The sequence below is a fragment of the Podarcis pityusensis genome (genome assembly GCF_964106645.2).
Source record: "Podarcis pityusensis genome assembly, chromosome: 8".
Taxonomy (NCBI): domain Eukaryota; kingdom Metazoa; phylum Chordata; class Lepidosauria; order Squamata; family Lacertidae; genus Podarcis; species Podarcis pityusensis.
Window position 1 is genome coordinate 60,182,358 of NC_138033.1, and position 25,102 is coordinate 60,207,459.

The 25,102-nt window shown below is 39.7% G+C and overlaps 1 protein-coding gene across 3 annotated transcripts in view; it reads left to right on the plus strand.

The window, feature by feature from the left end:
- ZNF536 (zinc finger protein 536) overlaps positions 1-25,102 on the plus strand; it is a 446,558-nt gene that overhangs the window by 113,227 nt on the left and 308,229 nt on the right. For 2 of the 3 annotated variants that reach the window (XM_081015490.1, XM_081015492.1), the window contains exon 1: positions 13,463-13,593. The exons of the other annotated variant lie outside the window; for it this stretch is intronic. The gene's annotated coding sequence lies outside the window, so the exon portion shown is untranslated. Of the gene's footprint in view, positions 1-13,462; positions 13,594-25,102 lie in introns of those variants that run through there. 3 annotated transcript variants of the gene reach the window in all.

Here is a 25,102-nt window from a genome sequence, read left to right on the forward strand (position 1 = left end):
AAAACTGTCTGTACGTTTGGAAGCTGAACTTTACAATATGAGGATGATTGCAAAATCGTGATTAACCAGTCCTTGCTTTGAGTCAGTTTCCCCCTATTTCACAAAAGGCTTCCAAGAATAGTCTGCAGAAAACTCACTTTGCAAATTGCAGGCCAGATTTTTAGAGGGCAGTTTTAAAAAAATAAAGTCCTAAGGGTTTTATCTATATTTATGTTTCTTGTTCAAGCAAACTCTTATGTAAATGGTACAATTTGCCAACAACAAGCAGAGGAGCATTCTTAAAGAAGAGATTGCCTCTACATTTTGGGAGGTTTAGCATCAATTATTACCCCATACAATCGTCTAATGTATAGTTGGGAACAACAAATACATTAGTCTGAAGCATCAGCTGCAGTTTATAGATATTTAAGGCTTAAAAATACATAGCCCCTTTTGTTTTGATGTGAAAATTGCCTTAAATTGAAAAACACTGCCCTTAGTGATGGCTTGAAAAAATGGAGATAGCTTTTATGTACTTTTATTTTTTTATAGCCATTAATGTTGCAGTAAATCTTCTATTATTGTATACAGTTGAGATTATTCTTCATTCTTTTGCCTTTGGACAGGAAAGAAATTACTGGATTCCATCAGTGTTATTGGCAATCCCCATATTCTGACATCTGTTCCTTTCTAAACATTTTACCAACCTTGATGAAATGCAGTTTAGTGTTCAAAGCTGACTTGAAGGAAAAATTGGATGATAAAAAAATAACATTGATTAAACACCAGAAGTCATTTACCAATGACTATCAATATTTTGATGGCTGGAATAGTCTATTCCAGAAAACCTAGACATTCTACAGAAATTTTAATCATATTTAATCTTCAAATTTAGCTGAAGAATTGACTTCTTTTTTTCTTTTTCAAAGCACACAGACAGAAGATGGATTCTGGTCAATTTTAATTAAACATCTTTGACTTTTGCACATCAGGAATATTTTGGACATGTTTTGGATATGTTGTAAATTGTATGACAGCAGGATTGGTTTGATCCAGGCTTTCAGTCCTGATGCCTGTTTAGAGCAGGGGAAATTTTATACACTTGGATTTTAGGATTTCCCCCAGCACTTATTTTTTAAAGCATGTCCCAAGTAAGTTAGAATTGCAATCTGATGGAAACCACATCCTGTAACCTGTAACCTGTAACATGAAAGCCCTGCCTTGTAGTCTTAGGGATGTTTAAGCAGGCTGTACTTCTTCACTAGAGAAGGAAAGGCACTCTGTGCATCCTCAGAAACTCAATTCTCTTCACACATCCCAGATCTGTGGTTTTGCAGATGAAAGCAGATGAATCCTAACAACTCAAGTTTAGCCTTGGACCACTCCACCCTTCTTTTGGCATGTCACCAGTTGTTGTAATGGAAAATGGTGTGTTACGAGTGGAGGATTCAACATTAAATGTTAAAAAGTTCCTTTTCTTTCATGTCTATGGCAGCTGACTTTATGTGTCTGCCCTGGCAAACTTTCCTCATATGTGTGCTACTCATCTCTGTTGTTACTTAGATTCTTGAGCAAGCCAGCCATAAACCCTTACTTTTCAAGGCAGGATTAGCAGCTCGTGTTTCAGTCTCAACAATATATTTCCTTTTTACCCTATGCTTGTGCATTGTATATGAATAGTGCAAAATTGGTTACTGCAAATATATAAGTATGACAGCAACCATATGACTACCTCCAGGTTTCTAGTGGCTGTCCCCTGCCCCCCAACTGTGCATAAGGAATATAAGTAGGGGAAAAAAAAAGAATGCTCCAGGTACTATGAGGAATATTCAGTTATGTTGTTCCATCAGTGCAAGGACTTTTGATTGTGCAATGCAATTTGCTCCCTCTCTCCCACCATGCCCTCTAAATCTGTTGTGGGAGGTCCCCCAACTCTCTGGAATAGATTTGAAGATGATGCAGGGCATGCACAGAGAGAAGAGGGTTCATCAAACTCGGGGGAAACATTTCATCCACCCTATGAGTGGGTGAGTGGGGTCACCCACCTGTCAATCATCTTACATCATGATGATGGAGGTGGGCAGCTCTGCCTAGCTGTCCAGGCCAAATTGAACCCCCTAATGGGTCAAGATTGACCATGGACCAGAGGTTTCCCATTCCTGAACAAGTGCAGCAGATTCAAGTGTAAATGCTTTATCTAAGATTCAGGTGTCTTTCATGTTCTGAGTGGAGCTCTTTGCCAGTAAGCAGAATCTCTACTATTATTTTCAGGTCATAACTTCAGGCTGCAGGGGACATGAATAAACAGGCTAGGCAAGAGTAGGGCACTCTCGCAACAGAGAATGTTGTGAGGAAATGACAGTGGGAAGTAACTTGAGGATTGGTACAGCTTGTATGGCATGCAGGCAATCCGCTGAGAATGAGTGTCACAAAGAATTACTGGAGTAACATCAAGCCTATATTCTGAATCCCTTCATTGAGTGCCATTTTGCTTTTGTAGCCAAAATTGTAAGAGTCATGCACAAGCGGTGAGGCACCAACAGACTTGGGAGTGGAATGCGGACTGATAGCTGAAAGGAAAAGCTGGAAACTGGCTTAAGGAGGGGGGATGGAACAGTGTAGCTGGAAATGAAGGATGCAGGGAAGAGCTCCAAATAGATGTTAAAAGAGTAGCTGGTACTATCTCATAGTCTTGCTAGGACATCTCCTGGTTTATGCTATTTTTAGATGTCCCCAGGAACAGAAGCGAGAACCACCCACAGAAGTCAATGGACAAATCAACAGTTCATATCCCAACCACCCAACCCAGCCATCCATTAAGGGTGGGGTGGAATCTGCTTTGCATGCAGAAGGTCCCAGGTTCAATCTCCAATGGCTTCTTCAGGTAGCACTGGGAGAGGCTCCCTGAACCTTGGAGAGTTGATGCCAGTCACTGTAGACAATATCAAACTGGATATTTACTCAGTATAAGGCAGCATCCTTCCTAGAGTGGAATGCTATCCTGATCAGAAGCACTTCACACACTTCACGCGTTTTGTTTCATGGGCCCACTTGAATCCCCCTAATACTTGTTTGTGTATCTAGGGCTCCTCCAGATATCCCTTCTATTGTTAATTTGTGCTCATTCAACTATCATGGTTGAAGATTGCTCTTATGTTGCTCTTGGGGTGGTTACACACAATCCCACTTCCATTGCTGTTTGTGCCCTTTAACAGTTGGGATAGTCACACTGTTTCACTTCTAATCAGTGCATATCCAGTAACTTCCTACTGAAATCCCAATTCTTATTATTTTTTTAATCACAAATGTTCTACTTTATTTTTGACCCCACTTTTGTCCCTCTGTAACCTCTCTGAACACCAATAGTGTGTAGGATTGGGGGCACCATCGAGGAACAGACTAAAGCAGAATAAATTAATCACCAATGTACTGTGACTAAAGAATGCAACTGTAAATGAAACACCAGTCTGGATGGGCCCCAGTCTTTGTATTTGTTCTGGTTCCCCACAGGTCACTTGTGTATTGTGCAAAGAAAGCCCAGAAACTGATCTGCAGTGGAAGCCTCCTGAATTAATTGGGAGTTTTCTAAATTTACCACTTGCCACATGCTTGAGAATGAGAACTATCTTTCCCGTGCAACATCTGGGGTGTTGATGAAGCTAATATGCTCCAGAAGTTATAAGCTGGCTGCATCATACAGCATTAGTTTTGAGCTACTGAATTAAATTGGCTTCTTTCGTTGATGAGGGCATTTTCCATCTAATTAGAGAAATTTGGTTAATATTTGATTGTTTGTAGGGCATTTCCTTCTTGAAGAATATAAAACCTTTCAGTGCAACCCCTAAATGTATTTTTTAACCCAGGCTTGAAAAAATGTGTTTTTTTAATGGTGAGAACGATTAATTGGTCCAACACACATGTTTTGCATCTGAGGGTTCACACGCCTCCTTGTGATGCAAGCTCCAAAGCACACCATATGTGTATTTGGGTGTGAAAACACATGCCATGCCACTCTGCTTTTTTGCCAATGTGTTTTCCATAGTTTCATATTTGTCCTGCTCAATCACACCATTGAAACTTTTGGTTTTGTACACAGTGATAGGTTCAAGTGTGACCCCCCACCTACTCTACATTGTAGTGCTCCTGTTTATAGCCCATATTTCCTTTAAAATTCAACTGGTAAGAAACATGTCTTAGATTTGCAGCAGATTCTTGTTCAAGGGGAAAATCCCACAGTGACCAAAAGTATTTAATTGAGCATAGAATGGCAGATTATTGTTTTGTAAATGCTTATTTTAATGTATGTATGTGTATGTTTTTTTGCTTAAAATATTGTAAGTCGTTTTGAGTTGCCATGGCAAAAAAGGAACTAATAAATTTAATAAATAATAGTAATGAGTTAGGTTTAGATTTCAGCATAGGATGTAAAATAGTCGGGGGGGAGGGGTATATCCGCACTGCAAACTTGTATTGTTTTTAGATGACTGCCTGGAATTGCAATCCTTCCAAGCTCACGGGAAAGTTGTCCAAGGTTGTTAAGGGCAAGCCAAATTCCCATGTCCCACTTATACTCCTCACTTGCAGCCTGTATCAACACTGTAGTGTTGCTCTTTGGGTGCTCTGCATTCCTCATCAAACCACAAATTATACATGACACTCAGTTGCATGTAGTTTGTCTCCGACATTGTGTTTTATTGCAAAATGCAGCCATGAAAGGCTCTAGAGTGGAATGGGGAGATGGGAAGGAGGATTTTAGTGGCTTTTCCACTAAGAACATTCCCCCAACTGCTTTTCTCTGCTGCGGATGGGGAAAAGAGAGTTTGGGGGCTTTTTTTTTTTTTTTTAGTAGAAAATCCATCAGAGGGGAAGGGCCAATGGACAATGGTAGAGCTTTGAATGCAGAAGGTCCCATTTCAATCCCTGGCATCTCAAAGTAGGGCTGGGATTCCTTCCTGTCTGAAACACCAGGGAGCTGCTGCCAGCCAGTGTGGTCAGTACTGAGCCACGTAGATGGGACCAAGTGTCTGATCCTCTATATGGCAAATTCCTATGTTCCTAAAAAGATACTCTTCCTAGTTTCCCACCTCAAATGTCATCCCTCACAATTGTACTTGCTAACAAAATAAAACATTGGAGAAAATTTGCACACAGTTTGGGTCACAGATGTGTTTTCATTCCAACCTGTTCCCAAGGTGGGGAGGATGTCGGCTGTGGGTGTTTTAAAACATGGCACCAAGAAGTCTATTTCAACCTTTCTTGCATCTATGGTGTTCCATATGAAGGAAGGAAGGAAAGTCAAACTTGTCTCACAGAGAAGGAAAGCGGTCCATATTCTCCATAATCCTGGAGAGAAAAATCAACTTTAGATTAATAGGGCAAATCATCCTTCCCACAACGTATTCTGCGCTGGAGCAGAAAAGAAAAATGGCTTTGTAGATTAAATTAAGCACTCAAAATGGTTAAGTTAAATTTTACTTTTGCAAAGCAAGAACAAAGTAATGCTTCTGACGTTTAAGGTTTTGGTGGATCTTGGCTCTTGGAACTACAAAGTTGATTTAAAGCAAGAACAACAACAACAACAACAAAACCTCGGATTGTAAACTTCATGGTGCAAACCAGGTCTCCGGGAGGAAGGGTGGATGTGAATTGAATCATTATTAATAGCATCAATTATTAATGATAAAAACAACAAGAGCAACATGTGGAATAGTGGTCTGATAGTTCTTTTACAACAACAGAAACAAGTTCAACAGAAACAAAACCAGCAGAGTACATTTAAGTTGTGATGTTGCATACAATAAACACACAACGGGCAATCTACAGTGTTTTTAGTTTGTTTTAAATCAAATCAGGAGACATGAGGGCTCAGAGGGTCAGATCCTACACCCTTAGTAGATGTGAACTCAGACTTTATGGCATCATATTAAAAATGGGGTGTGTGTGTGTTGAGGTGTTCACGTCATTTGATATAACTTTAAATCTTAAGTTCGCTACACTGCATCTGATAGAGATGGTCTTGGTGGATAGGGTCCTCAGAAAGCTGATATCTGAGGGTGGGGTCATAGAAGTTGTGGGAATTAGGGGGAATTGTGCCCATTTGAAGCTTTCAAATATATATTCTGAAGGGACTGTTGGACTACATTTGTGTTAAATATGTCATTTGGGCCATAACACTCATCTTCTCTGGACCATGAAGAAGCCTGTGGGCCAGCTCAATTGATGAGTGAATAGATGGCCCCCTTTGTAGGCTACCAGCAACTAATTGTATAATAACTTTTTGCTTAGTGCTGTTATGATTAGTTGATCAGCATTTCATATGGGAATTGGGCTGTGCCCCATGGCAATGTTTTCCATTTTTCACTTATGATTTTTTTCCTCCCCCCACATAAGTCTTCAATTTTGAACCTTGAATTGAATACACATGGAAACTGACTTTGCATGGAAAAGATCAGTGACAAAAATTGCATGACGTTTCCATACCATAATTATTCCCTGAATCAGTCTTGGGAGTCTTTGGGAGTTCTGGAAAAACCTGCAATAAAGCTGTTTGTGTTTATACCTAGAGTATTTACGGCTTAATTCCATCTCTCTCTCTTTTTTATGTACAGACAAATTGTTTCCAAAAGAGGGGACTTTGCGTAACTTTTTACATTACTGCCTTTGTCTTTGTAGCCAGGGCAGGCTCTTGAAACTCAAACCTTTTAAAAGCAACAGGATTAAGCTGAAAACTAGGTTTTGTTTTGTTTTGTTTTAAAGACCATGTTCAAAGCATTCAACATTTGCAGTGGTTCTATTCTATTGACAGTACTTAACATTCCCATTTTTTTCTCTTGAAGTAGGGCACTCCCCTTAAGTGATTTAATGCATTGTGTACTATAGATAGTGTTTAAGGCACAGAAACTGGTAACCTTCTTGCAAAGAGCTGAAGCTAATTCACATATTCAGTGGAGTAAACTCAAAGTCCCATCATCCCCTAGAGATTATGGGAGTTGTAGTTCAATGCCATCTGGGGGCCTAAAGCTAAAGAGCACTGCTGAAACATCTTACTAAATGCAAGGGGATAGTTAGTACAGTGGTACCTCGGGTTACATACACTTCAGGTTACAGACTCTGCTAACCCAGAAATAGTGCTTCAGGTTAAGAACTTTGCTTCAGGATAAGAACAGAAATCGTGCTTCAGTGGCGCGGCGGGAGCGGGAGGCCCCATTAGCTGAAGTGGTGCTTCAGGTTAAGAACGGACCTCTGTAACTAATTAAGTACTTAACTCGAGGTACCACTGTACTTCACAACAATGATGCAAAGGGAAGAGGAACTATAGTACCTTGATCTACTGAACTGACTCCATCTACTTAACTTACTGAAAGGACTGTGCAAACTTTACAGTACTGAAGTACTCTGCTGTTGAAGGCAATGTCGAAATAAACTATTAGCATTCTATTCAAACAGAAAGGTACAAGGGTGTTTGAATAATATAAGTCCATGTCAGAGCTTGTTCCATCTTTAATGGTTCATATCTGATCACATTTTTATTTCTAAGTAACAGACTTGTGGGGTCTCCACACAGACACTTCACATCGCTTTACAAATCACTCGGACTCATGCCATTCAAAAACCTTGTGCTCGTATTTCTGCGTCAGTTAAAATTCCCTGTGTTGTGGTTCTTCAAGAAATGAGAGGCTTTCCCTATAATTCAAACAGTCCTATTTATGCTTGCTCTTGGGGAGAATTGCTACTGAATCTAACCTATGCCCTCCAACAGTGTTCCAAGACTGTACCACCAGCAAATCCAAGCTTAATAAATTAATAAAGACAGGCAGTTAGAGTAGAAGCAGAGCTGACCTCCTCCACAGCATGGGTACCCCAGATGTTTCCGATAACTAAGTGTGCCGCGCTGTGAGAACACATGTGTGCAATATATAGAATTAAAACAATGGGAACCAAAATGGAAAGGGGGGGGGGACTCAGTGCTTTCCAACCCACCCACGAGAAGACAGGCTTTTTATTTATTTTTTAAGAGCAGCTGAACATGATTGTGTTTCATGTACATAAAATAATAATAATTTAATTAAGGTACAAATTAATAAGTGGTAAAATATGCCATCATATCATCAGGTACTGGAACCCGAAGTGCTCACAATTTGTGTCTTTCTGGGCCAGTTACAATTGTGTTTTCATTTTGCCCAGTCCCCACAATTCCAAGAAGCCAGACCACATGCCAACTCAGTACAAGCGTATAATGTGGAAGTTGGTCTTTTGGAAGCTCAAATTGGATTGCCGCCAACTCCTTTGGCTGGACTGTTCCATGTCAATTTCTTCAGTAAGACTGGTGTCTAATCCAGAATATTCTGATTGCAGCCTATGTGTTCTGAGGTTGGGGGGCTACCTTGGCTATTCCTTGACTGAGGATTGTGTGGATGCAGGGAATGTGTACATGTTTCGTTAAAAGCAGCCAATGCTGTTTAAACAAAAGGAGGCTTATTTCCTGATATAAACAGCAGCTGGGGGTGGGAAATTCTGTTGGGACCATGGCAGAGGAGAGAGGGTTGAATTCTCTGTTTTGACCCCTTGTATTGTTCATGCAGCTCAGGCTTATCTGTGACAATCCTTGACTGGATTCTCTCAGTTTCTCATTTCCCCCCACTTTTAAGTTCTGTTCTCCACATTTCCACATCACTTTTATTTTCTCTTTTTTAAAGGTTCTCATGGAAATTTATCTGCATTCCAATGTAAATTTCTCCCAATATACACATTTTTGTATGTAATTTTGCCAAATAGACCCATTTTTGCAGAGCAGTTTGCCATAATATAATGCATTTCTGCATATTGTTTTTAATTACTAATTGCATTTTTATGCACACTTTAACCTTGTGTATGCATCTTGGTACATGCTGCTTGACTGACAAATTCCCTTGCAAAATTCAGAGAAGTGCACATTTTGAAGGGTGGCTGTATTCTGGTTCTTGAATGGTTTCAGAAAGTACAGATTAGGTAGGTTTGCCTTTAAAAGTGAATTGGATTGAATTTCTCTCCCATCTGTATCTGTTACATAACAAAACATGTGTGTGCTAATTGCTTTCACACAGCATTGTTTGACCCATTGACTTAAGGCAAACAGGAAGATGATGTATGGTTGGAATTCTTTGTTTATCTAGACAGAGGTTGTTATCACTGAGTACCAACCTTGGGATAACAAAATTGAAACAATTGAATTTTGACTGTGCAGAGACAAGTGTTTAATTTTTAATTTTTATCTTCAGTCTACTAGGGATGTCAGTTCCCAGTTGAGGATTGCTATTGGTGAAGCAACATTTTATTGCAGTCTGGGGTTACAGCTTGTAGGGGTTTTATGAAGCCAGTGACTATGGGATAACTTTTCAAAGCCAATGTGCACCCCCCCCACCCTGAGAACTCCCAAGCAATACTGTACTTTAAATTCTTTAAATCTAAACTCTCAAAGGAGAGAAAACTGGTTGCATTGTGCAGTAACAGAGCAGTCCTGTTCATCCTTACTAGGCTACCTGCGTGTAATTCTGAAGATCAGAGGAGAGTCCTTACTGAGCAAGGATAGAAACAATCGGCTTATATCGAGTATTTTTACTTCATAGGAATGCGGTTCTGCTTGCTGAAAATCTATCCTTTGCATGGAGTCAGGCATAATCCTATGCCTACTTTGCCCTTGCAGTAAAAATATGCTTAATAGCAATTTCAGAAGAAGAGAGGGGGGAAAAGAATCTATTTAAAGCTGGTTGAACAGAATATCTACTCATAGATGGAAACTGTAAGTGAATAATGTTAATGGAGCTCTGTTTTTGTAAAATGCAAGGGACAACTAATAGAATCTAGCTACTTTAAAAGTAGATGATTGAATTACATTTAAGAGACTACCTAATTTATGACCTTTAAAAATAGTTTTTAGAGCTGTCTGCTTGAGGAGGATTGTAAAGCCTATGGTCCCATCATCCAAAATTTTTTTAGTAGTCTCTTCTCATAGTCTGCATTCCACCCAGTGCACCCTTTGTGTTATTACTTTATATTGATGTAACATTAGCATTGCTTATGCTAAAGCCAGTGTTATTCCAGAGGCATACTCCTTTTCTTTTTTAACGTAGGAACCAAGGGTTGAAGCAGGGGAGTTAAGAGAGTGGAGGTAGTTGCCTATTCTTGAAACAAATATTCTAACATATTAGATAGCCAGATACAATATGTTATCTGGCTATCTAATATGGCATCGACCAAGTGAAATATGTGGGATCCCCAGTGCTAATCTTAGAAGTTCTGTGCATAAGGACAAGAAGTTCCAATTACAGCCCTTAATGTCATTTTAATGCTATTTTTTAAAATGTAATTATAACTCCAATTGCGTTTGAGATTTGAAGCTGACAATAGTGATACAGAAAGGAACACTGCAAAAAATAGCTTTGCTCAAACTTTATTAGCGATTAAAGAAAGAGGAGTACCCAGCCAGATTTATGCCTAATTATTTGCAACCGAAATAGGAAGCCTTTGTTTTCTGGGTGTACAGCTTGCAGAACTTTGTTTGTCTCTGTCCTGCGGCCATTTAGCTGGTGTCATTTCAAAAAGTGGGGGGTTTTTTGTTCATCACTTTGAGCTTACGGTTTTCCTAGGCTTTTTATTTGTACTAACTACATTTTGTTCTCAACCCAATGACTTTGGACACATGTGACACGATAGATAGATTTTGGTTATTGGAATAAGGAGATTAGGTTCTTCAAAGTTTGCTATCCTTGGGGTTTGGCTCCTATTGCATGTCTCTGAGTTTCGATGACTTGGAGGAGGAATTCTCCACTCTTGCCAGTTTAGGGTGCAGTGGCTATCATGGGCTAATACAAGAGCTTGTTTTTGATTCCAACCAAGTGTGTCCCTAAATAGCTAAACCATTATGAACTTGCTCAGGGATTCCCAAACTGTGGTCTGTGAATGAGTTTCATCAGGTAGTCTGCAGCCAGGACCTTTCAAATGTTCAAAGAGGCCCAAGCCACTTCCAAGTCTTGAGGCCCTTACCCATAATAAAAGCTTAAAAATGATGAGACATAAGTAACTGAAAGCTGCTTCCTTGCTTGCCCCAAGCTCAGAGCAAGAAATATAAATGATAGGCATGTGTTCTAGTCTGAAAACTAAATGCCCAGATCAAATGAGATAACTTTGCACAGTGGAAAGGGCTCAGATCCTCAAACATTTAGGTTGCAATTGGGACCCCACTTTGCTGGGAATTAGCCACACTGAATTCAATAGAACTTCCCCCAAAGAGGACATGGTTAGGCTTACACCATAAATTGCTGTGCAAATGGCATTTTTAAAGCATGACTTGTGGAGACAGGGCTATTTAAAAAGGAGAATTAAAGGACAATTCTACTACCTAGTGGTATGGGATTATGATTTCCATGCATAGCACACACTGCTGTAACACACCTGTACACTTTCCTCGTGGGAATATACATGCTGTCTTGCTTAAAGCCACATTCCATGACATTTAGAAGCCTACGCAGAGTGGGAGAACATCCCCAGAACTGGGACTTTGGCAGCACTAATGCAGAGGAGTGTTATAGTCAAGCTTCACACCAGAGGCGTCTTGAAAGAGGCCAACAAAGCTTTGTGAGAGATATTTTTTAAAAAAGAAAAGAGAAGAAGCCACAGAATCACAAATCCAGCACAATGAGCCTCAGCTCACATCCTTCTTAGTACACAAACAAGCCACTTTGTTATTGATTGATTTCTTGTATTTATATCCTACTGGTGGTGCATATGGTTTTTCCCCTCCTCGCTTAATCCCCACAATGACCCTGTGGGGTAGTTTAGTTTGAGAGACAGTGGCCAGTTTCCAAGGTCACCCATGTCCAAGTAGGGATTTGAACCCTGGCCTTTTCCAGGTGCTAGTCTTCTTTTGCACTATTAATTAAGGTGCAGAAGCTTCATTCTCCATATTATGATGTAGAGGAATCAGCTATTTAGGGTAGTGCTGAAATACTTTAAATGTTGCTTTTCTTCATTTGGTGACATATCTCCAAGCAGATCACAGGGATGTCATTCCACAGTCGTTTGCAGATTTTCTCCAGTGAATACTTCTTGATTTTGTTGAAATGTTACAATTCATTGTGCTATGATTGGCTGTGTGAATGGCATGGAGCTGTGTTCCGATTGGATGTGTTGCGTCGCTATCCAATGATTGTGCAAAGAGCAAGTTGAATGACAACATGAGTATACAATTCAAATTTTCTGCTGTGTCGGTCAGTTAGTCATCCAATTAGGGGTACAAACAATAGCACATAGCTCTTAGAAGTAACCAACACAGCACAAATTCTCAATTGTATATTCATATTCACACACACACATTTTGATCCGTTCTGTCAAGTGTTGCTGCTGCTGTTGTTTTGTTCCTTGACTGGATGGCTCATATAATTAACTAAGATTGTGAACTGCAGATTGCAATGCAACACACAGTTTGAAATTTGCTCTCAGCAAATCTTCAAGAATGTGACCTTAAAATCTATTATGAAAAAGGAAAGCTCGTGTACTACACAAATTAGTAAAAGGTACTTTGGCAGTTCATGAAATAGGTTCTGGAATGGCCACAAACAATATTTTGGGGGGCAACATTGAAATAATGTAAACTGACTTTAGTAGAGGTAATGTGGCAAAACTTCTCATGGTGTGTTTGATCCTGCATTTTCCGCATTAGCAGTGACGGGTGTGGGTGTGAATAATATTTAATCAATTGCAAATGTAAAGCAGGGCCATTTTTGCCTTTTAAATAATTCTAGGATGGCATCCCAGTATATCGATAGTGGATAATATTTCTAACCTAGGCCCCATCTACACTATACTTATTTAAAGCAGTATCATGCCACTTTAAACAGTAATCCCAAATAATCCCAGGAGCCATAATCTGTTAAAGCTGCTGTGAGTTGTTAGGAAAGTTCCCTTCTTCTCTCACAGAGGTACAATTCCTAGAGTTCTCTAACAGCTGTCAGCAACCTTAACCAACTACACTTCCCAGGATTCTTTGAGGGAAGCCGTGCCTGTTTAAAGTGGCACAATACTGCTTTAAATGTATTTTGTGGAGGGGGTCCTAATGCTTCCTATTCAGCTGTTTTGACTGGCTTGTGCAGGTTGCAGATGTTTTCACAAAATGGTGGGGGAAAGCTACAACTAGTAGGTGTTTGGGACTGCAGATAGTTGCAGGGTGGGACTGTCATAGCCCACCCCCACCCCCTGGCCTTATGCTGTACAGACCTGATGGTGATGGACCAAAACAAGGATCCGAGGCAAATGTTTCTTTTGATGTGTACAGTGTTCATTGTCATAAAAAGCCCTAGTTTCATTTGAAAGTATGGAAAGTCATATCATATGATCAGAAAACAGTTACCATCACAGTGGACCTGTTATCAGGTTCTTAAGTGAGCAACAGTTGCCGCCTCTGTTTTTATGGCTTATTCTACTTCATTAATTTCCTGTTTTCACAGATGGGAAAACTGAGGCAGAGTGATTAAGCAACCTGCTTTAAGTTCTTGTCTGAACCAGGATTTTCATAGATCACATCTTTCCTCCTGATCATGTGTACAGACTACTAAGACCACAACTTTCTATATGTTCCAGGTAAGACAATATTGCACTGTGTTTCACTAGTGTAGTCTGATGTGTTCTTAGCCTATTAGGTTGATGGGGGCCCACATTAATTCTGAGTTTGGAAAAGTGTAAATAGAAATAAATATTTCCATAAGTACAATGATTCCTCTGCTTGGTTAAAAGAGAACAAAACAAGCTTTCTTATGCAGATGCTGCCTTTTAAAAGACTGCAAACAGGAAAAAATGTGATCCATGAAAGCAGTATCCTTCCTCTTCCTCTTGGAAGACAAAAAAATAATTTTGAGGCCAGACAGGTCTTATGACATAAGAAGATTCTACCACATAAACTCTTCTTTTGGTACACAATGGATGCACATTTTGTGGTACATGAAATCTGGAGGAAACCCTGTGAAAACCACTCCATTATTATGAGCTTGATATTGAAACAAACTAGTCCCCACTTCCAAGTAAGTTGCAGTGAGGAGCATCTGGAAATGAAATGGCACGCATTAAGTAAGATGTAGGGTGGGTGTGAGAGAGAATGAGAGTGTCTGATACATGAATTGCTTACACTGGAGGCAGTGGAAGTCCTGGTTTTAATGAAAAGTCATCATGGTACAGTTTTGAAGGCATAAGCAAGCACATGGATATACTTGCTAGATTGATGAGCTCTATATGTTTACAGTGATGTACCTGTATATTTTAATCAGTCAGTCTATAGAATACATGGAGGGGGAGCAGACTTCTGCACACAATTCTCTTTCCAAATCCAGTGTAACATATGAAAAGGGTTTTAGAGATTACATAGACTGTGTTCATATCCCATAGGGAAGTACAAACAATGCCTTTCCATGCACAAATGAAATGGTACCTGCTCCCACCTCCTTGCTCCTCGCAGCACCTTTCAGCTCATGCTAAACCTAACCATGGTTCCTGACTTAGTGATAGGTTCATGCCAGAGATCATAGTGTATTTTGCCCCATAAAACCAGTGTCAGTGAATCAAGAACAAACCTTGGCTATATTTTGTGGTTTGTTGGGAGCAAAGCAAACCACAAACCCATTTCAGATGTCATGTTAAGCTGGGGATCATGTTTGTTTTCCTCTCGGCATGAGCCATCAGGATCCAGGAAGAGTGGGGAGAATTGAAATGGATTCTATGGATGCTCACTCCTGCATGGCTAGCCATTGTTTATGTCCGGACATGGCCATTATCTTATGGGGTATGGAGAATGCTTCTTTTCCATAATTCACTCTGACCTTCTTCAAAGTTAGTGAAGAGGCCCTAAGTTAATGTGACTACTTTGGAACTGAGAAGTACGGCTCAAGTATCCTCATGTCTCCACTGCCAGGAGACCCGGAGGCAAACCAACAGGCTTTAAAGGGCCATGAGGAACCCCATTGGTCCCTTGCATCACCTGACTCCTGTTGGTGTTGTAGCTTTTTGACCACCTGCAGTGGGGCAACAGAGAACTGCTCAGCAATGCTCTCTCCTGACAGCGGTGCAGAAAGTCAGGTGGCTGGGTCCAGCTTCTAGAGTCCCAGGTTTGAAATTGGAGCTCCTTATAGCCCTACAGTTGCAACATACTTGCTTGGCAAACCAGTCCTAAATGTTTGCACTGGCATAGTAGCCTGCCATGCTGAGTAATGTCGCTGAAACAGTGTCATGGTCTGTGATTCTGCACAGGCACAGCAGCCAGCCCCTTCCAACCTATGGATTTATTCCCTAGCACAGCAAGCCTTAGGATCGGGCCATTAGATAATCAATTTCTCTGCCTGAAACTATTTAAGCATCACATTTGCTTCTAACAACTCCCTGTAGAAAAGTTTAATACGCTATGTGGATTCCCTTAGTCTTTGGGATCAGTGGAAAACTCCTCAGGATTTCTATATTAATATTCCCTTCGACTCAAATAAGGGCTTTCAAAGTGAGCCTGGGAGTTGTTACTACCCTCTCCTCCCCTCCCCACCTTCAGTTTACTGTCTATTTTTAACCCTGTACATACAGCACAAAGTAGTTTTGGTTTGGTTATGGCAACACAGGTATACTGCCACAAAGGAGCTGACCACAATTACTTAAATGACACCTTTGTGCAAAGGCTTATGCTTTCAACAGTCAACCTGAAACTATTAAAATGTAATATATGCTGTGTTGTACCCTTAATTCCTTCTGAGATGTATCAGGGTGACACAAGAGAAAAGGAGAAAAACTCAAGCATTAAAGTCCTCCTCTTTGTTTTCTCTCTCTCTGTGACCCCAGCAATCTCTTTAGCAAGCCATGGTTCAGTAAACTGGCACACAGCAGCAGTTCTGCAGTGGAAAAATCATAAACCAGATGGAAGCTTAACATTTTTGTTTAGTTTTTAAGAGCAGTTTTTATAACATCGCTTAACATCATTCTGATGCATCATACTGTTTACACTTAAGAGTTTGTAGCTAAGATGTTTACACTACAGAGAATGTTTTAAGATATTTTATAGTTATGATATTTAGATAATTGGCAAGAAAAAAGATAGTTTGTTGAGATTACAGTGATGTTGGTAACCGTGAAGTAACTTATGAGACTCAATAAATATGTCCAGTTTGGTGGAAAGTACAAACTAAGTTAAAACAAAACAACACAAGAGAGAATGTCTTTTTAGTGAAATCATTTCCTTTTCTTAATCAAAAGATGACAACCACAGCTTTAGAACTCCCATCTGTAACACACCACTCCACATATCTGTGAATCTACTGTGGGTATACATGCAAAATGATACAATGAAATCAGTTGCTAAAATGGTTTTGTTTTTTTTTTTAAAAAAAAAATCTTATGTGAATTGTGTGCAACAGTGGACAAAGTTCATGCTCTGTGGAATACCTAGTGATCAAAAGTCAGCCCTGTTTAACTTCTGCTTAAGGTCTTCATTTTCATATGAATGCAGCTCAGATGTTTTAATGAAGAATGTGTTTCTTCTAAGCATCTGGTCTTTGGAACATTTTTTTCCAAAAGACGTATTAATCAAAAACAATAACTTCTTTTAACTTTTGCAAAGTGCTCTAAAAGAATGAAATAATCTGTGTGTGGGCTTCAAATGTTGGGAATGCAAACATTTCACAATAAACATGTGTAAATGAAAGTACTTGGCCAGATATGCTGAAAGATAGTACATGTTGGGTTAATTAATGCATACTCTATTAAAATAAACCTTGCTTTCAAGATCTGACCAATAAAAATCATTAGTATATTTGGATCAGATGTGCTGATGGATTATTTTTACGTATATGTTAAACTTTTGCAGAAAGGATTGTCCTTGAAAAACCTAAAACCAGATTTGAAATTAAAGTCAAAACCTTCCATTATTTCTCTGTCCTCTTTGTGTTTTCAATATAGCAATATGATGAATTATTCCAGTTTTATCTGCTCTACCTGCAATTGATTTACTATTGATAGCCTTAAATTTATCATTTTAAATGTGCAAATCACAGTTATGCAGCCGGTGAGTTGTATAGTTTCAAAGACATTGTTCTCCTCCAGAATGTAGTATCTGATTCTAACTATAATCAAATTACTCTACCGCTTTATTTTTAATCAAAAAAGTGTTTATCTTTCCTGATCTTGAATTGGAACCATTTTAGCGGTAATCTAATGTTTTTTAAAAAAGGAAAAAATGTAGCATGCTGGTTGTGAAATCGTCCATGTAACCAAGCATTTATTTTATTTACACACATTTTTCTTGCTGCCATCTAATTCATCTAGTTTTAACTGATCTGTGTAAAAATGGGGAGCTTGGTTTGCGCAACTTGCTGTGCCTGCACCATCACCCAGAACGAGCTGAAAGTCACAAAGTGTTCAAACAAAGGCATCAGAATCTAAGGCCAGTGTAATTTGTCCCAACAGCAATGACAAGGCGTATTGCTTTCAAGAGCAGTTTACTCAGATGAGTAAAACTGCAGGCAGCTGGAGTACAGATTTGATTTGTACTTGACCTGTCCTTTAAAAACAAGCTCCCTCTTACATTCTTAAAGTGGCAGCAAAAAGAAGCTTATTTGACGCAAGGAAGAAAACATGACCCGGTGGGTTGGTTTTGGGAGGGACGTAAGAAATAAGACTTCAGGGTTTGGGAGGACAAAGAGTGAATAAATAAGATAATTATCATAGCCATGGTCACACAGATTCTCAATTGGTAATCCCAACTGCTCAAGCAGTCCAAGAAGAGTTTCTGTCATAAAGGCACCTAGTCTCCTTTAAAACTTCCTGCTTTGTAGCACCTGTTAGAAGCTGTATAAGCTCGTTTTGGATATCTTTTCCTAGGAAGTGAGCCATTGTTTCTTGATCTGCGCAAATGTTCATTCATTATATGGTCAAAAAGGGCTAGATATTCTACAAACTGAAAAACGAATCCATTGCTAGCATTGTACAACTTTTGAGTTGTAACACAGAATGCCAAGTTTTGCGTGCCAAGAACTCTGAGCAAAGCAATCAAGCATTCCAAGATTTGTCACTAATATTGTTCTTCTTGCCTAATTTTCTGCTGGTTAATACCATCAATTGTTTTTCCTTTAGATAAGCACAATTCAAGTTTCTCCCAAATCTGATAGTTTTCTAAATGGTCAGTATTCGCCTCCTGTGAAGACAGCATTGCTCCAATGTTCTCCCACTCCTTTGAACCTGTTTCTTTGAACCTGTGTTGATGCAGCTTTTAGTTGTTGTTGAACAACTTGCAGCAAAAACAAACAAACAAAAAAACCCCCAACCCACGTATTTTGAGCTTGAATATATCAACCATTGATGACACATTTCTTCACCTCTCCACTTATGGAACCAACCTGGACCCTGCAATCATCATCTGAAGTTCTTCCTCATTTGCCTCCTCCACAAGAGGTCCAGAAGGTGGCAATATGAGAATGGGTCTTTTCTTTGTTGGTTCGCTGGGCACCTTCATTACATATCTTTAGGCACCAGGTGAAAACCATTTTTCTGTAACTAGGTCAGTTGATTTACATTCTATGGCCTTTTAAATGCATTTTGGGGGGACTATTTGTTTGTTTTTGTTTTATTACCTGTTTTATGTTCTCATTTTATATTTTTATGTTGTGAACTACCCTGTGATCTTTGGATGAAGGGTAGTATGCAAATTTAATAAGTAATGATAATCATATACAGAAGAAAGTCTTTTGGGTTTTTTAGTCTTTGGGAAAATCATGTGAGACAACTTGCTGTGGTCCATGTTGTATTATAAAGGTAAAGGGACCCCTGACTGTTAAGCCCAGTCGGGACGACTCTGGGGTTGCGGCGCTCATCTCACTTTACTGGCCGAGGGAGTTGGCATTTGTCCGTAGACAGCTTGCAGGTCATGTGGCCAGCATGACTAAGCCGCTTCTGGTGAACCAGAGCAGTGCACAGAAATGCAGTTGTATTATAAGATGTCACGATTTGTCACTGCGATAGTTAGGCCAGCTAGCAGGGTAATTCAAGTCAGGCACAGTACCATCCTTGTTTGCAGACTGCAGTAATCTCACTTTTCTTGGCATCCTCTTTTTTGTCTGTGTGTTTTTCAGAAACTTCTTGGCTTTGTGAAACTTTTGTCTTAGCTTTTATATCATATATAGTAGGAGCGCCTCATTCAGCTTCTTCAGTGCTAGTTTCAACAACAGTATAGTCATATTCATGCTATTCTGTTGCTTTCTGTGTAGAAAGGTATTTCAGGAAGAACCCTTCTTGCTTCGCTTGCTCCTTTGCTTTTTTTGCTTTTCGTTTGCAGTATTGAACTCCAGATGGTCATTTTTTTTTATCAGCCACAGCTCACCACTAAAATGAATATATTTTCTACATAAGATTAAGATGCGGCTATAAGATTTAAAATAAAGTGCATTTTCACTTTTTATGTATATTACATAACCTCCAATCTCACTCCAGTCTCACTCTTACATAAAAACCCCCAATTCTAATATATGAATTACTTCAAAAATGATATTTTTTTCAAAATATAAAATAAAAGCGAAATATTATCAGAAATGTATAAGATACAATGAAAAATAATCTGTATAAAACTGTGTCCCTCCAAGGTCAGTACTGCGTCCCTCTGAGATTTGCACGCTAGGCAGCTTCATAATAGTCCCTATAGACCAGTATCATTGAGCCTTACTGGTTGTGACTCTTTCAGCTCTCATGCTTAGCCCCTTTGCTTCAGATATTATGTCTGGAGATACCAAGGGTGGAAACCAGTCTGCCTTTTGTCTGCACAACAATTAGCTCTTTTCTCTTTTCTCCCATAGTCATAGGATATGAAGAACTTAATAAAATAAAATCAGATCCTGTCATTTGTCCTAAATATTTAAATATGCAATTATTGCGTTCACTGGCAAATCCCTCATAAACATCCTCAAATAAAAGATTCAAGTCTTACATAAAATGATTTGCAAAAGAATGGACAGTGGGAACACTCCATGACATGGGGTTATAGGATATAGACTATGTACTGCCAGTGCTTAGGTAAAACTGGTATTTCATGTGCAGATGTGGTTTTTTTTTAAAATAATAATACTGGTGGTGTTGTTCATGATGATTAAGCAGAATAAAGAACGAGAGGTTGGACACTTTACATATTAATTTTTCTTGCCACAACAAGCCTTGAGCTCACTTTGGTCATCAGCTTTATTATGTGTTTAAAGGTGAACTATAGGCTGTTTGTAGGAGAAGGAAATTTAAAGAACTCATAAATCTAGGGAGTTAACTCTACATATTTAAATTCAGAGATGAGCAATTATTTAATCTTTCTCCTCTACCTGAGCTGTTATCACTGGTCCATAGTATTCTGATCCGTACCCCCAATTACCTTCTGTGAAAACAGTGACCTGAAAATGTCCCAAGACAAATGCTCATCTGTGGCTGAAGCAACTGTAATTCCTTGTAGACAGGGATAATAAACTGGAGCCAACTGCTTTTGAAACAATCTTGGGTATTCCTGGTCATGCAAACAAGCCATTTTGTTTCAGGACTATTCAGATGGTAATGGGAATCAAGAAGCTAATATAGTTGAAAAAGGAATTTGGCTAAGCATAAAGATCCATGATTATAGAGTAGCTGATTTTTTTGTTGTCATTTATGTTGTTGGTTTTTTTTAAAAAATGAACAGTAGGATATTCTGGTGTGACAGAATAAGATTGAGGACAATGGCACCTTTGTGTCTCAGAAAGTGAACAATGAATTGCCTTTCTTTAGACAATGAGACATTTCAAACTTACATGAACAATTCTTTTGCCCTCCCCAAATAAAAAAAAGATGGCAAAAAGAACTTTCCCCTTAGCTTATGATCAAATTTTAACCATCATATTGGAAGCTTATTTGAAAACCAATAACAAACACGCTTCTTCCATTTTGTTTGTGTGTGCTGCTTGTTTTAATAAAAAAATGTGGTGATGTAAACACCATCACTACAGATTTTTGGTTTTCCTGTAATGAGTATCTTATGCTGCTGGATTTTGAGGATTTATTAGTAGCTTTATATTTAAAACCACAGAGGCCACAATCCACAGCCCACTTTTTCTAGAACGGAACCTTTGAATTCAGTGGACTCCTCCAAAGTAAGTGGGATGCTGTTTTCAGCTAGAGTGCGAAGAGGGGGAAATGGAAAGGAGAGCAGGACCAATAAGAAAATATGTAAATAATGGGTGGGAAGCCACATATTTTATTAAACACTTCTAATGAAAATCCCTCCAGATTCAGCATGGTGTGGGAATAATGAACTCAGCAAGCGTTAGTAGCCCTAAATTTAGAATCCTGAGGGAGCCTAAAAAACAGCCTCTCGTGAAAAGTACAGCATGGCATTAGGGAGATCGGTATTATGTAGGCATAGACTAAATCCTACCCAGTTTTAACTAGCAACCTAGATAGCACAGTTTGTCTGTTTTACTTATATCCTTCTCTCCTTTGAAAAAGCTCAGGGTGACTTAGAGAGGCTCCCAGCGGACTCTGCTCCAGGAACTGGTCAAGACCAAGCACACCCCAGTTTCACACTTGCTGCAGGGTTAGGTCCCCTGCTCCCTCAGTTTCCCTGGATCTTGCTAGCCAAGTAATATGGAAAGCACCAGAGTAAAATGAAGATTCTGGGACTGCTATATTTTCATTTATTCATTTTTATTTATTGACTCACCTTGTCTTAAAAGTCTTGAAATAGACTTTCCAATGTGTCCCCCCACCCCTTGAAGGCATACAATCAAAAGCTTCTACATTTTACACTTTTGGACAGCGTTCTCAATATACACTCTCAGATTTACCTAAGAGCCCCTCATGTTATACAATGGCGTGCCATTTTTTAAGAAAAAAGCAAAGTGAGTTCTTTTAGCCAAGTTTGAAGATGACAGAAGTGTTATATGGCATGTACAAAGAGCAGTATGACCCTCTCCAACGTAGGCAGTTGACCAGTTATCTGGTCTTGGGAACCACCCACCCACCTATCTTCTCTTACCAGGATTCAGACTCTAATACCACCAATGAGTCCAGGTACCGGTCCAGGGTTTGTACAGCTACTCTTGATTCAGATGTCACAGAAAAACAGAGTTGGATAATATTGGTGTACTAATGATGCCTCGTAGGATGCGGGTGGCGCTGTGGGTAAAACCTCAGCGCCTAGGACTTGCCGATCGCATGGTCGGCGGTTCGAATCCCCGCGGCGGGGTGCGCTCCCGTCATTCGGTTCCAGCGCCTGCCAACCCAGCAGTTCGAAAGCACCCCCGGGTGCAAGTAGATAAATAGGGACCGCTTACCAGCGGGAAGGTAAACGGCGTTCCGTGTGCTGCACTGGCTCGCCAGATGCAGCTTGTCACCCTGGCCATGTGACCCAGAAGTGTCTGCGGACAGCGCTGGCTCCCGGCCTATAGAGTGAGATGAGCGGACAACCCTAGAGTCTGTCAAGACTGGCCCGTACGGGCAGGGGTACCTTTACCTTTTACCTTTAATGATGCCTCACCCCTGACCACTCCTAATGACTTCATATATATGTTGAATATCATTTGGGACAGGATGGCACTCTGCATCACAAATTACAGGTGGCTGAGAAATAATCACCCAATGCTGTTCTCTGAAACTGACCCTGGAGCTAGGACTGGAACCACTGTAAAGCAGTGCCCCCCATACCCATCTCACAGAGCTAGTTGAGTAGCATAGTATGGTCAATGTCATCAAAAGCTGCTTCAAGATCCAGTGGGAATAACAGGGTTGTCCGTCTCTCGATAAAGGTCATCCATCCATAGCTAAACCTTGATTGGAATGGGTCAGGATAGCAAGAGTGATGGTCCAAAATATCTGGAGGATTGGGAAGGTTGGTGCTTACTTTTTTGGTTTCCATCTTCAGTGTTGCCCCCCCCCCCCATTTTTAAAATGCCAGAGGTAGGAAAGGGACCTGGTTTTGAAATGTCAAATTTGGCAAGTGATTAAAGCCATAAAAGTAACTAATGATCCTCCTGTGGGAACTAAACAACAGTAAGAATGGGTAAGATATTTAGGTCTGAAAAGTGTCCACTGTATGTGAGCAATAAGTATCGGTTTTTTTCCTTTAAAGCACTGCATTCGTTTTTGGTTGCCTGACTCCCACTGATTTGAACAGCAGTTGTGTAGCTAAGATTCCTCCCCTCTAATACATGCCTACGAAATGCTATTGACGAAAAAGTCTTTTTAAGAGCTAAAAGTCAGAGCATGTAGAGCTAATTCTCAGCCTCTTTTACCTAAACCATTCTGCTTTATTATTATTGTGGTCGGTAAGTACCTTCATGGATGCAAAAAATTCTGATAGCAGATGGCTCTTTAATGCAACTCAATGGATAGAAGGCAAAGCTGGATACATTTGGTCTAGAAATAACTCACAGTTTAAAAGCATTTTTTTAAAAGTAAACAACACTGAGATAATGCCTATGACTATGTTTCTCAATAGGCCAATGGGTCAGAGGGAGTGAAAACCAAAAGGTTACATTTAGGTTACTCCACCCTCCTCATAATTTAATTGGATAACACTGGTCCATGGGATGCATATAGCAATGGGCTGAGGGTTACAAAGTTTTTTGGTTACATTGTTCTGACTCTTTTGCTCTAATTCTTTTCTCCTAACTTTTGAGTCATTTTTGGAAGCTATGAAGCTCACTGGGCCACCCTGTGCAAGGCAGTTCCCAGGGCAACAGGGAAGATGGAGCCCAAATGATGGTCAGAAAGGCCTGATCTCTAAATATATTAATAATTACCAAGTGTCTCCCTGATGGCTATGTGTCCTGTTTTATATATGGCAATCCTCTAATTGAAGGGCTGTCAGAGGACCATCCTTTGTTTGAAGAAGTTCCCTGTTTGAAGGACTGTCTGATTCAAATGTGGTTTACAAACAAACAAACAAACAAAAATCTTAAGAAGAGAGAACAGGGCCTTAAAGTGGACCATCAGTACTTTGTACCTGGGCAGCAGAATGACGAAGTCTCCTGGTCACAGTCTTTCCCACTATGGTGAGAAGTATTGCATTTCTATGTAAATTATAGGGATTGTTTCTAGATGTGTATGCATATAAATTAGCATATGCAAGGTTTCTGTCCTCGCTTTTTTTGCAAACCTGCCTCATCCTCTCTGGTGGTGGCATACTTCCTCTGGAAAATCAGTCAATGGATCAGCAGTCAAGGAAAGATGATGATGTCACATTGGTGTTTGTGTGATCAAAATAGTGAACAGCACCTGTCGACGCACAGGCTGTTGGGTTATTTACCAGCTGAAATTTCCGAACAGTCTTTCAAGGCAGCCCCATGCAAAGGACATTGAAGTATTCTAACCTGGATAAGAGTGAGAAACATGTAACAGTGGCTAGATCCAGATCTATCCTTTAGCCTGTTGTTCTGCTTCTACAGGCATCCATTCAGTCAATGATTCAAGCTCTTTCCTGAGGATTTCCCTGTCCACTTCAGTGTGGGGGAGAGGTCTTCACACTTGTCCCATTTACTAATGCAGAAACGCCAGATGCACATTAGAGCTGGTGTGGAACTTTGGTATATGTATGTATATGTTAGCTCATCTCTTACCATAAAATATTAAATTATTGGGAAGCTTTTCCAATTTAACATTTAGTTCAAAAAAATAAATCACACCACTTGGCATTCTGTCAGGTCAGGTTTCTATCATCATAAAGTGGGATATCTGGTGGACATTTTATGCACAATGCCCATTTTTCATGACTTGTTTAATTAACAGCCATTTTTTGACCCAGGCTTGTTATAAAAGTATTGCCATTCTCTCTCCTGCTAAATTACATCTAATGAACATAGTTGCATGCTATCAGATATAGCAATTGATCATTTTCAGATTTCTGTGTTTTTAAGCCTGCCTCATTCAAAACAGCTTTTGTGGTTTAGTAAGCAGGTGAAATCAAAAATCTCATTTCATATCTGACATTAATAACTTTCGGGGGAATGAACACTGGCATTTATGTGTGGACCCAAATCGAGTCCAATGTCCTAGAAGCACAAGGTCGGCAGACAATGCTACTAACTAGATAGGAAAATAAATCATGCATAATGCAGAATTTCTACCT